At 51.1% G+C, this 10,685-nt stretch overlaps 1 long non-coding RNA gene across 2 annotated transcripts in view; it reads right to left on the bottom strand.

The window, feature by feature from the left end:
* Positions 1–919: 919 nt before the first annotated feature.
* The window catches only part of LOC143827204 (uncharacterized), a 74,368-nt gene continuing 64,602 nt past the window's right edge, over positions 920–10,685 (bottom strand). For both annotated transcript variants that reach the window (XR_013227212.1, XR_013227213.1), the window contains exon 11: positions 920–1,097. This is a non-coding gene — a long non-coding RNA (uncharacterized LOC143827204). The remainder of the gene's footprint in view (positions 1,098–10,685) is intronic.

The following is a 10,685-nucleotide window of genomic DNA, read 5'->3' as shown; positions in this document are numbered from 1 at the left end:
GGGGGGCAGGAGGGACCCGGTGGCTGTAGGTTGCTTTGAGCCAGCTTCTTCATGACTCTCCTTGGCTCCACATACAGCCGGCTGGGTGACCTTGGGCCAGTCACAGTTCTCGTTGAGCTGTTCTCACAGAGCAATTCTCTCAGAGCTCCCGCCGACCTCGCAGGGTGTCCGTTGTGAGGAGAGGAAGGGAAAGATGTTTGTAAGCTGCTTTGGGACTCCTCTGGGTAGTGAAAAGCGGGGTATAACCCCCCCTACACACACAGCTCTTCTTCTCTAAGTCCAGACCATACATCAGTGCTCCTAGATTTGGGGATATCTCGACATATTCATAAGAATGCTAGAAGATCCCTGCTGGATCGGACCGGTGAGGGTCCATCTAGCCCAGCATCCTGTCCCACACAGGGGCCAACCAGTTTCTCCAGAGGGCCAGCAACAGGGCATGGAGGCCAGGGCTTTCATAAGAACATCCAAAGAGCCCTGCTAGGTCAAACTAGAGAGGGTCCATCCAGTCCTGCATCCTGTCCCACACAGGGGCCAACCAGTTCTTCTGAAGGACCAACAACAGGGCAGAGAAGCCGAGGCCTTCCCCTGGCTTCAGAGTATTAGAGTCTCTGAACATGGCTAGTAGTCACTGATAAGACCTATCCTCCATAGAAAGCCAGCTCAAACCCCTTTTTAAAACGCTCCATGTCTATAGCATCCATGTCTATAGCATTCATGTCTATAGCATTTTTGCATTGGACGGGAAGTGGGAACAGTAGAATATAACAATGGCTTGACATAATGCGGTGGCGGCCGCAGAACACCCAAACAAAGCATGTGCCGTCCTTTCAACGCTCAAAAAAGAATGTGGATATGCCTACCTCGTATTCACCACTTCCCAGAGGAGCTGGCCTACACTTGCCTTAATCTGCCAGATCGGCCGCATCACAGCAGTCTGCTCCACCCGAGAATTCTCCGGTCTGATTTCATCGAGAGGCTAACTTCATAGAGATTCCATGGTCTGCTATATTATCGGCGCCCGCCACAATATGGTTGACTCGAGATTTTCTAAGGCGCCTTCATACATCTCTTGACATTGTTGGAGCCCACGCCCCCTATAACGGACACAAAAAAGGAGACAGATTCAAGCGGGTCGCCGTGTTGGCCTGAAGCAGCTCAGCAAAGCAAAAGCAGCGCCCGGTGGCATCTTTAAGACCAACAAAGATCTATTCAAAAAAATGAGGTGGGGAATTTTATCCATTATCAGCTCTGGTCTGCAAACTGGCTCATTGAGGGCTTTGAGTTGATCCTGTGTTGAACAGGGGGTTGGACTAGATGGCCTGTGTGGCCCCTTCCAACTCTATGATTCTATGATTCTATCAGCAGGGGGTTGGACTAGATGGCCTGTGTGGCCCCTTCCAACTCTATGATTATATAATTCTATCAGCAGGGGGTTGGACTAGATGGCCTGTGTGGCCCCTTCCAACTCTATGATTCTATGATTCTATGATTCTATGATTCTATGAACAGGAAACGGTTGGGGTCAAAGGGGTGCAGTCAGGACGCCCCACCTGCGTGTAGCCCCACTGCTGCATGGCTATAAACAGCCAACCAAACTGTACAGGTGAGAAGGGAACGGGCCCAGCACATAAGGTGAGCCCCACCAGAATGGGTTCATCTGATCCAGTATTTTGTTCCCCACTGTGCTTGCCCAAATACCCCAGAAAAGCAAGAAGGGAAAAAGCAGACTTTTCTTATTGTCCCCTTCCCGTCAGCTATTGGTATTTTTTGCCCGCCTGCCTTTGAATGCCCATTTTGGGATTGGCTCCTCCCACTCTGGCATCCATTTTGGATCTGGCGCTCCCCCGCCCCCCTCTGAAAATCCCAAAACTTCCCAGAGGCTCCAAACAGTAGCGGATCCCTGCCCTGGGGATTAACACAGTCCCTGTGCCTGGACAGCTGGGTTTTCATCCAGCTACCCACCTGGCCGACTGTTTCTCTTGTGGAAAGCCACTTTTTCGTCAACAGCCAGACAGCAGCAAGAAGAGCTGATACAACCAACCTCCACCTTCTCACGAAGAAACCAGACGGGCCTCGGCCCTGCCAAGACATGCAACAAAGTCAGAAAAGCAGCGGGGACGGCAACGAGGAAATTGTTCCTCTCTCCTTTCAGGCTTAGCTTAATTAACTTGTTCGTCTTTCACAGCCGTCCTGCCAGGGCTGAGAGATGCAACCTTGTTCGCACATTGGAGACACCCGTATGACATCTGCAGCGCAATGTTTGCCATATGTCAACAAACCAGCGGCAGTGCTTCGTGTTTGTGTTCATGAGGCCTAGACATTTTGGGGTAACAGTGCGGGTTTTGGATCCAGTTGCACCTTAAAGACCAACACAGTTCTGTTGAGAGTCAAAGACCTTTGACTGCATCCTAAACATCTGGTTGGTCTTCAAGGTGCCACTGGCCTCGGATCACGATCTTCTACTACTGACCAACGCGGCTAGTCATCTGAAACGCTCTTGGTGTAATGGTGTAACAGCAGCATTTAAAAAAAGAACATAGGACGAGATGGGCTGGATCAGACCAGTGGTCCATCATATAGTGACTAACCAGTTCTTCTGGAGGGCCAACAATAGGGCATAGAGAGGCCGAGGCCTTCAGAAGAACATCAGAAGAGTCTGGTTCAGACCAGTGGTCCATTCCTCTGATTCCTCTGAATGGCCAAACTAATTCCTCTGAACGGCCAATAACAGGGCAGAAAGGCCATAGGCTGCCTGTGAACGTTGATGTTCCACTGAGTGGTGGTTTCAGTGGTGAGTAGCCAACGCTAGACCTATGCTTATGAATCTCTCGAATCCTGGCCACTTGCCAGGAGAGATCTGGCAGCCCTACATTAGCGGGGTATAATGCTGTAGAGTCCACCCCCTAAAGGAGCCATTTGCTCCAGGGGAACTGCTCACGGTTGCCTGGGGACCAGTCCTAACTCCAGGATCTCTCCAGGCCTCACCTGAAGGCATTCCTAGCCTGGTCTCTAACCTACCAGTGGCAGATCTGCCATGCATGGGTTTCCATTCTCAAGTCCTTTGGGGTACTCTCACATATAGGTCAATGGACATATTCTTCCCGGTGAGATCCGTGGATCTCCTCCACAGCTCCTTCACATGTGCCAGTCGTCGCTTGAGAGCCACTGCAGTCGTCAGGGGACAACTGTGTGAACCGACTGGAGGGGGAAAACAAATCTCAATGAGGGACTCATTACGGTCCCAGTGGCTTCAGATGCAATCAGATTCCATTCCTGAACCATCAAGTGGGGGGGGGGGGGGAGAAAATTAGTATTTTTCTTTTTCAGTTTTTCAAGGATTTAGGCTGGGTTTTTTGGTTTTTTTGTTTTATTTTTGTATGGAAAGAAGGGACTTAAAACCCCGCCGTTCTAATCAGTCAGCCCTTTGGAATGTTTTCTCCATGGCTAACCAAGGGTAGCTAACCCTCACGGCTAGTTCCCTGGGGAAAAAGATATTTAATCTCCTAACCACATACAAATATACACATTGAAGCCTCGGCATTGGGAAAGGAGAAAGACCGTCTAGAAAAATGACTTCTAAGAAATGAAAGGTGGGAATTCTTCCCCCCTCCTTCCCTCCCCGGAAAAAAAAAGAAAAGAAAAGAACAACCAGGGACAGTTTCCTATCTTGGAAACAATCAGATCTCTGCAGTCTGTGCATTGCTATGTCCAGCACAGCTCTCTTTCTTCAGAGCAGAACCAAAATGGGTCTTAGAGGAAAAAGAAAGCCAAATTTCTCATTTAAGATCCACAGGAGGGGTAAGCGGCATGCTAGGATAACCGCCATGTGGAAGGGAACAGAGAGATTTCTTAGAGGACTAAAGCACTTCTCAGAGTTGCTTTAACAGAAAGGAGAAAGATCGAGGCGAACAATCATCCAAATGTGAACTATCTGAAGATTGGTGCCTCTGGGCTGATGCATCACAATGGGTAGCTCTAGGAAGTGCTGGAAACTTTATGATTTTACCATAGAGTTTCCAGCAATTCCTAGAGCTACCCATTGACATTTTCCCACAGTACTTGGAAGCAGCCTATGCACACTGCCCTATACGTCCTGCCCACAATCCTCCTGCCAGTTGCTGGCTACCCTACACAGGGCACCCTTCTCCATTAAGGGTGGAGGGAGGGATGTGCCACTCCCTACCTAAAAAAAGGATCCACAATAACTAGTGTTTGGGTTGCAGGAACTTTATGGATTATTAATCCATATGTCAATTATCAGTTGTGTGAATCTGTGTATTTTCAGTTATGCAGATGGGTTCTCTTGGCCTTGCTGAGCTCTCGCTCTGAATTTTGACACTGTTTGGCTCTTTCACTATAAACGGCTGCAGGCTTTCAGAAGCACATGCCAGGCTGGCAGTGGGCCCTGATTCCACCTTGAGGCAGCTAAGGACAGGTTCCCCTGGAGAAAATGGCCACTTCGGAGGGTGGACTCTGGGATTATACTTCATTGGTGAAGCCCCTCCCCACTCCAAATCCTGCCCTCCTCAGGCTCCACCCCTAAAATCTCCAGGTATTTCACAACCCAAAGCTGGCAACCTTATTGGGCCGGCCAGCAAGTGAGATGGGACATGGGCCTGGGCTGGACCATTGGTTCTCTTGTTTGAGTTTCCTGGTCTTCCTTTGCCCAGGAGTTCTTCTCTCCCCTATGCTGGTGCAAAATGCCCCATTCCCCCCCAGACCCACAACCAAGGAGAAACATTGTCCTCTCCTTCGCCTAAAAACCCCACGGCGGCCCGGTCTAGTGTTACTGTTCCCCTACCGGAACGCTTTGATCGCTACCTCCTGTGATGCCTGGAATATTTTAAAGTCTCCAACTTTGCTTCCCACCCCAGCTGCTATTGTTCCTAGGGAAGCATAAACACGGACCCCAAAGGGACGTCAAGGGGAAATTAAAACCCCCTCCCTCTCTCAGCCCGCCGATGACCCTCCTCCTCTGCCAAATAATCCTTCGCAAAGCAAATTCTTCCCGGATTATATTTTAATATCTGCAAAGCCTCCTGTTTGAAAGACAAACAAACGTGAGAGCAGCTCCTAGAGATCCTCGGCGGGAGAAAGGGGGAGAGCTGAATGAATGCACGGCTGGGGAACCGGGGCCGGAGAGGAAGCGGTCGTGACCCCGGCAAGGGCATACAAGAGACGGCGACAAGGTTGCGAGGGGGGGATGTGTGCGGACTTGGCAACGACCGGCCCACACGTGCGCACACCCGCCCACGCGTGTGGATCTGTGCCCTGCGTAGCCCAGCCGTTGAATCGGAATAAAAGCTATTTTGGACCCGGGGGTAAACCGGAAGGAGCAGGAAGTGAAGTGAACCAAAAATAGACATGGATTGGATTTCAGAGATGGTGCCAGATACGGATGACAGAAATAGGCACCTGTCGAGCCCTGCAGAGGCCCAATCTTTGGTCAACCCACCCAAAGACGATGGTTTTATTCTTTTATTGTAAACCGCCACGAGCTGGACTGGTTTTGGAAGTGGCGGTGAATAAATGTAATAATCAATAATCGATAATAATAATACGTTGGTCGGGAAGGCCTGAATTCGGCGGCCGTCCAATTAAGACGACCAAGCTGCAAAACAGACCCTGAAAGAACTAGAGCAGGGTTCCCCGACGTGGTCCCCCACCAGTACTTCCCTTGGCAGAAAGCTTGGCAGAAAGAGGGCGGGATTATTGCAAGACAGAGCTTGTTATTGGCTGCTTTGGAAGGTGGCCTCTATGGCATTCCACCCCACTGATGTCCCTGCCCTCCCCAAACTCTCCCTTCCTCAGGGTCTGCTCCCGCAAACTCCTAGAGCTGGCAACCCCAGTTTCAGGGGACAATCAATGGGGCTTTTTGTAGCTCCATTCATGGCTCCAGTGTTTCTAACTGCGTTGTTTGTTTGTTCGTTTTACGCCGTGGCTTTCTTTGAGGAAGGGCAGATTAATTATACTGTACGTTTTATTACCCCGTGAGCCTTCAGGGTGGGGAGACAGGATGGAAATCATTGAAACAGACCATTATATCTCCTGTCGTAATAAAAACATCAAAAAAAAGTCCTGCTCGATCAAACCAGCGGCCTCTCTATTCCAGCATCCAATCTCGTCCGTTCCTCTGAAGGGTCCAACCTCTGAATCACTAACCGTGTAAAAAAGCATTACCTTTTAGAGTCCTTTTAGCAAGGATACTGGGCTAGATCGTGATATTGAAAGTGTGTTTTGCGGCTACGAAGGAGAAGCAGATTTTAAAAAACAAACCAGCATATTGCCTGTCCTGAATCGGGCAGGTTTACAGAGCGGGGGGGCGGGGGGGCTACAATACCCTGAAAATTAAAAAAAACCCAAGATGCATCATCAAGCGCCGGCATTGTCCTCGGCTAGACTGACCTATTTCTCACAACCCATCAAGGTCACCCTCATCTACGGGCGCTCGGGATGCCTTCACCCCCAAGAATGCCGCCGGCATGTTATTCTATAGCCATGACCCACTTTTCCTCCCTGCTGGTTCCTAAGGGCCGGGGGCTCCCTCCTCTCCCCTCCGGGCTCGCGTTCCTCTTTTCTTTCTTTGCCCGGCTCCCGCTCTGCCTCAGAGTCTCATTTTCAGGTGGGACAAAGCCCCCTTGGCACCCGTCGCCGCGGAGGGAAAACCCAGCACACCTCGGTCCCCTCCGAGGCGCTCCCTCCCGGCTCAATCGCCTTCCATTAGCCGTGGGGGAACAAGCGTCACATTCAGAAGACGGACAATGCTGGGGAGAATAATACCCAAAAAGCTCGCGGATCGGGTGTCGGGACCCAAAAAGCTTTTCACTGTGAGCTTTTCTCCGCTTCGGGGAGGAAGAGCCTTTCAGAGACTTGGTATCTCTCAGATTAGGTTGTCTCTATTGTCCTCGCGGCTGTGGGAATGGAAAGGCCTGGATGCGCTGGACAATGGAGAAAGGGCTTCTCTCCGTCTCTTTCCCTGCCAAGCGCAAAACCTCTTCTTTGCCCTCAATAGACAGGGCTTTGCCGGGGCTGGAATCGCAGCCCAGTTTAGGATTCCCACCTTTTGACCTGCCGTCTTTTTGCACGGCGCTGCCGTTGAGTCCCTTTCTTCCCCCCGGGAGGGGGCGGGAATCGAGACCGCCGACGTGAGGTTTCTCAGGGCCGGGGTGTCTAATTGTGGGCCTGCGAACGGCTGGGGACGATTTCTCCACCCTGCCGTGGACATTTGTTTTGAGCCAGGGGGATTCGTCATCGCCGTTTGACTCAGTGAATCACAGAAACCTCAGTGGCGTCGAAAACCCTTCTCCGGATGGTTACTACGATGTATTATTTACGATGCTTATGCTTATGCCCTGCCAAAGTTGTGTACCTTGTCTCCCTCCGCACCATTCTATCTTCACAAGAACCCTGTGAGGTTTGCCAGCGATTGTCAATCAAACACGTCTTGGAGGCTAAAGTCTTCCCATTTGGTGTTCCTTCACACGGGTGTGGTTCTTCCAAGGATTCTGCCCATACGGGTTGCTTGCACAGCCTTATGGGAGTGGGAGTATTCAATTCCCTGACCCGACCGTTTATAACCCCCGGAGGACAACTGGGTTCTGCCACAAGCTTTGACGGCGAATGTGTTCGGAAAGCGAACACACCCTTTTCGGCAGCCCTGGCTGCTTGGGAGCCAAAACTCCCAGCTGGAGGGACTTCCAAAGGGATTCCCCCTCACAGCTGTGTGTTCCTTGGAGAACCAAGCGAGTGTCGTCTAACCCGTGACAAAACAAAGATTCGGTGTGGGAGCCGGTCCAAGCTCACCCGGGCCAGGCCAAGCTGCTAAATGGACTCATTTGCCAAAGCTGTCTCCGCAGGGTTGTTTTGAATGGCTTGAGGTCCAATCTAAGGGTGCTGCTCTACACCTCCCCCTTCTCCCGGCACATCTGGAAAAAGACTCATCTTGCCAATAAACAAGCTTCCAGGGGAAGGGTAGGGTTAAGACCATCTTTCCTTTGGGAGATCGGCAGGGGCCGAAGTAGGATGTCAACAGGGAGGCTGCCTCTCCAAAACACACAGCAGGGAAAAAAATTAGTCCTCCCCCCCCACCCCCAAAATGCAGATACAAGAAATTAGAAGAGCAGAGCAACAGATGTGAGCGACCTTGGTCTACCGGCACTGGAGGGATTTGAGGAAGAACCGTTTCCTGGACAGAAAACGCTTCAAAGTGGGTGGGGATGTTTATCTCCAGGGCGATGCAAAACTTCACCTCCTGTTTTCTACATTCCCAGCTGCAGATCAAGGCACAAATGCAAGCTAAGGGGTTTCCCCCACCCCATCAGTTGGCAACCCCGTGTCAGGATGCTGTTCTGAGGCCCTTAAAATGTTGCAGAGCATTACGGGGTGCCCAGGCTGGGGGCCCCGTCCTGTGTCAAATGGGACAGGAGCTACAAGTTGTGGTTTCATCTCAAGAGGAGGAGCTGGGTATTTGTACCCCACTTTTGCTACCCGGAGGAGTCTTGAAAGCAGCTTACAATCGCCTTCCCTTCCTCTCTTCACAACACGCACCTTGTGGAGTAGGTGTGGCTGAGAGAGCTCCGAGAGAACTGTGACTGGCCCAAGGTCACCCAGCTGGCTCAAGTGGTCGACCCAGTTGAGCTTGCAAGTTCTGAAGAGCCTAGGTCCATGCTGGGAGATTCGGGCCGGTCGAAGGCCAATAATGCAAATGTCAGTGAAGAACAACATACAGGTTGCCAGCCATTATTGAAGAGGGCTTTTCTATGCAGATGATAGGGTAGCTCTGTGCAAAAATGATTCACAAAGCTGCGTAGATAAATTATGAGGGACTGTTGTCTGTCCTGCAGTGTATCATCTGCCGTAAGTTGGAGCCTACAGTGTAATTTTGCAGCATTTAATGTGTCAAACTGACAATTTGCTGTGATTCAGTTCTGTTTTTAAAACACCTGGTTGGCTCCAGCCAGAGCCAGCGCAGTGTGGTGGCTAAGACTCTAATCTGGAGAAGTGGGTTCGATCCCCCATTCCTCCACATTCAGACAGCTGCATGACCTTGGGCCAGTCACAGTTCTTTTCGGGCTGTTCTCTTAGAGCTCTCTCAGACCTACCTACATCACATGGCATCTGTTGTGGGGACAGGAAGGGAGAGGTGTTTGTCAGCCGCTTTGGAACGCCTTTGGGTAGTGAAAAGCAGGCTATAAAAACCAGAAAAAGTCTTTCTCAACACATGCTCCCACGACACCTCTGGCTAGGGCCTTTTGAATCTGATTCACTGGGTCTCCTCCATGTTGCCTGGCATTTCCCTCCATGACCTAATTTGCTTCCACGGAGAGGCGTCCGTGTGCAGCGATTTTGAAAACAAAACCAGACTCTTCCCCCTCCGTCGTCCCATTGCCTTTACAGAAGAGCTGGGAAAGCAGACCTGCTTTGAGGGTGCTTTGTGTTCGTCTCCAAAGCCCTTTAGGCCTTTTCCCAAATCCTCCCCTCTCCCCTCCAGGGCCAGCCTGTTTGAAAATGCCGCCAGGTTGCCGTTAATGAGCTAGAAACTTTCTGAACAAAGCGAACACTGAGATTTCTTTGTTCGAAAGCTTTGGGTTCGGCCAAGGAAGGGGGGCGGGGCTGTGAGAGAGACGGGGGGGGGGGCTCTTGGACATCATTCTGGAATGCTGGGGACGACAAAAGAGATGGCCGCCCCTTAATTAGGATGGGGGGTTCACATCCGCTTGGGTGGTAACGCGAATAACGGAAAGGAACTGGGGGAGATGCCAACCCAGGAGAGTGGTTGGGGGGACATGTGGCACATACTAATGAAGAAGGACTCCGCTACAGACATTGGAAATGATATTTAGGACCGAGAAGAGGGAAAAGAGCAGAGCTGGGTTTCCAGGCCCCGTTTTTCACTACTCGAAGGAGTCCTAAAGCGGCTTATGAACACCTTTGGCTTCCTCTCCCTGCAACGGACATCTCTGAAGGAGGCGGGCTGAGAGAGCACTGAAAGAACTGCTCTGCGAGAACAGCTCAAAGAGAACTGTGACGGGCCCAAGGTGCCCAAATCAGGCTGCATGTGGAGGAGTGGGGAATCAAAACCAGTGCTCCAGATTAAAGGCGCTAACCACTACACCATGCTGGCCTCTCCCACCTCTGAGTTGGGAAATACCTGAGACTTTGGGGGTGGAGCTGGATCTGGGGTGGGGATGGGCCTCAATGGGGTCCACCCTCCAAAGAAGCCATTTTCTCCCGGAGAACTGCTTGTCTCCTGGAGAGAAGCTATAATTCCAGGGGATCTCCAGGTCCTACCTGGGGACTGGCATCCCTGTTTTAATTTTGTGAACATTTAAAGTGTGCAAAGTTATCTCATACGATCCTATCAATCCCTGTAAGCACACTCCTGGTTGCTTCAAGGTAAAAACATCCGATGAGCCCTGCTCGATCAGGCTAGTGGTCCATCTAGTCCAGCATCCTGTCTCACACAGTGACCAACCTGTTCCTCTTGAGGGCCAACAACAGGGCATGGAGGCCTTTCCCTCATGCTGTCTCCTGACTCTGGAATCCAGAGGTTTAGTGCCTCTGAATGTGGAGGTTTCCCTCAAACACGATGGCTTGTAACCCTTGGCAGGCTTGTCCTCCATGAATCTGTCTCAATAAAACTGTCAATTCCAGAGGCCATGACTACATCCTCTGACAGCAAA

The sequence above is a fragment of the Paroedura picta genome, chromosome 17 (assembly GCF_049243985.1).
Source record: "Paroedura picta isolate Pp20150507F chromosome 17, Ppicta_v3.0, whole genome shotgun sequence".
Taxonomy (NCBI): domain Eukaryota; kingdom Metazoa; phylum Chordata; class Lepidosauria; order Squamata; family Gekkonidae; genus Paroedura; species Paroedura picta.
Note: the sequence above shows the minus strand (reverse complement) of the source record. Positions and strands in the feature narration are given on the sequence as shown.